This window comes from Equus przewalskii, chromosome 8 (assembly GCF_037783145.1).
Source record: "Equus przewalskii isolate Varuska chromosome 8, EquPr2, whole genome shotgun sequence".
NCBI classification, from domain to species: Eukaryota; Metazoa; Chordata; class Mammalia; order Perissodactyla; family Equidae; genus Equus; species Equus przewalskii.
The window spans coordinates 36,237,881-36,240,425 of NC_091838.1; the positions used below are offsets into that span (position 1 = coordinate 36,237,881).

At 39.2% G+C, this 2,545-nt stretch overlaps 1 pseudogene; it reads right to left on the reverse strand.

Moving 5' to 3' along the window:
- Positions 1–353: 353 nt before the first annotated feature.
- On the reverse strand, positions 354–1,147 carry LOC103540308 (chloride intracellular channel protein 4 pseudogene; annotated as a pseudogene).
- Between the last annotated feature and the right edge of the window lie 1,398 nt (positions 1,148–2,545).

The following is a 2,545-nucleotide window of genomic DNA, read 5'->3' on the forward strand; positions in this document are numbered from 1 at the left end:
TTGCACCAGTTTCAGGCTGAGTGATCAGGTTATGATTATTATTTTAACAGTTAAACATTTCACCTCAAAAGTTCTGCCATCTATACATAGTGAATGGACACAACAGTAAGGGCTCCAGAAAGATGACAAACTACTTCTAAAAGAAAAGTCTGTGATGGAGTGTCTCCAAGTTAAAGGAGAGGAGAATATGGAGCAGGGGATGTAGGCAGGGTAAAAGAGTTTTAAAATAAAACTGCTTAGGAGTGTATGTTTAAAGATAGCTACTTTACCTTTTTTATCCTTTATCCCAATATTGAATAATTACATTTTCATGCAAAATAAAATTTCTACTTTATAGGAAAAGTAGCAGCCTGTTAGGAAAAGCCTATTCTTAGGGGAAAATCTGAAAACATCTCTTTCATAAGTGCTGTTTTACTTGGTAAGTTTTTGGCTACATCACTATATGCTCTTTCAATTTCCTTATCACTGGGACAGGTATTGGTGAATTCATCCCTACTACAAGCGTTAGTTAAGTATCTCCAGATGCTGGTCATTCTTTTTGGAATATAAAAGTTACAATATGTTTTGGCCACTACGATGACAATGTGCAGTCTGAGCAGCAGGTTGCAAATAGCTGTCATTTCATTGACATCCTGAAATTTACATGTAGAAAACTTAATGTCCTCCATACTATTTCTATCAATTTCATCAGGGAGGGGAGAATTCAGATATTCATCCAGGTCCTGCAGTCTTTTCAAGAGACCCCATGCTTCATTAGCCTCTGGCCTAGAATTCATGATATATGCAGAGAATTTGGCAAAGATGTCCATTCCAGCAGTATTTGATCTGTGTGTTTTGGTGAAAGTTTTAAGTAGTTGGGAGGGCACAAGATTTTTTCAAGAAACTCTTTAATTTATTCCATCTGTTTTGACTTTGTTGTTGAAGGTTATAAATGGCGGGTGAGTCCTGGGTGCTATGTTCAGCAGGTCTGCAGCCTTCCTTTTCAGGTTAATGGTTGTGACACTATATACAACACCTTAGAGCCAAATAATCATGAAGAGCCTGTGGGAAAGAGGCAGTTTCCTATGCTTTTACCATCACTGCCAGCCTTGACAAAGAGCTCGATTACGGGCTCTTTGTCCTCCTCCCTAAACCAGTTCAGCAGCATGGCCAGCTCAGCTGGGCTCCGCAGACCATGGCGGGGGCTGCTTCTGCTCTAAGGCTGCTCTGGCCGCGGTTCCTTCCAAGCTGCACTTCCCTGGAGAGTATAGCATCCAGCTTCCTCAGCCTCTGCTCCTCAGCACCACCTCACACCCAACACATGGCTGCATTCTAAATGTCTATATCCTCACACAAATGGTGGCAATAGCAGTATCCGTCCTCCTAAGGTGGTCAACAGATTTAGTCAACATATGTAAAAAGTTTAGCATAGTTCTTTCCTGTTAGTTAAGGAACGGTTATCTCCACGGTATGAAACAGTCATCTGGAATGGTCAATGCAAAGGCCCTGAAGAAGGTGCTTGCTTCAGATGTTCAAGTCAGAAAGAGGAAGCCAATATTGTAAGATAAATTGGCAAGAGGGAGAGTTATGAGGCATGGTATCAGAGAATGTCAAGGAATGAAGTGGCCTCTGCTACTGCCGAAACTTCAAGACATAGACAGTCCTTCACCCACACTATGTACCTATTGCACTTTATTAATCTGGTTGCAAAGGCATCCTATGAATTGTAACAAAATTTCTCTTTAGTGACTTTATTGAGTTTTGGCCTCTGTATTATAAGAGTTACTTTGGAATATATAGCCCAGGAAGGCCTCCTCTGAGATTGCTCTCACTCCACAAGGAACATATACACCATGCCCTTCTCAACCCTAGCCACACTGATTAGACTATGAGTGGAAACAATAAACCTGGCCAGATCAATTACCTTTTCCCTAAAGAAAGTAGAAATGGTACTCAGAAGTTCAAAATTGTAACCCTTCCATGGAAAAACATACTTGGAGCTTCATATTGATTTGGCCATTTTATGCACTATATTTAAGGAAACATAAACAAAATCTGCTCAATAAATAGCAAGATATATAGAGAGGGATGAAATGGATGAGGAACAAGAAAGATCAAATAAGTTCAGGCGGCCCGTGAGAAACTGTGAAGAAGAAAAATCTTTCTTGGTTCTGAAGGCATTTCAACCCTGATTACATCCCCTTGATATCCACCAAAGGAAAAGAAGAACAAAAAATAAATTTGTCAAAAATCCAAAGTAGTGATATCTTTATGGTGTCAAATATCTTATAGATTGAACACCCCAAGAGAAGAATGAGAAAAGGGAATAAACCAACACTTCACCAAATGAAGTCTATAAAGCACAGAAAAGTCAAGTATTTTTAATATCAAGGAGTAGAAGACTTATTTTTTCTGTGCCTATGCCATATTTGTTTGACCAATTGGTTTTTATATGGGCTGAGAGTAGATGAGGCAAACATCAAGCTATCTTTTCCTACATGGCATATTTTCTTTGTTATTCTTAGGCTTTGAATTTTGATCTATTTTTTGACAAATCCAATGGGCA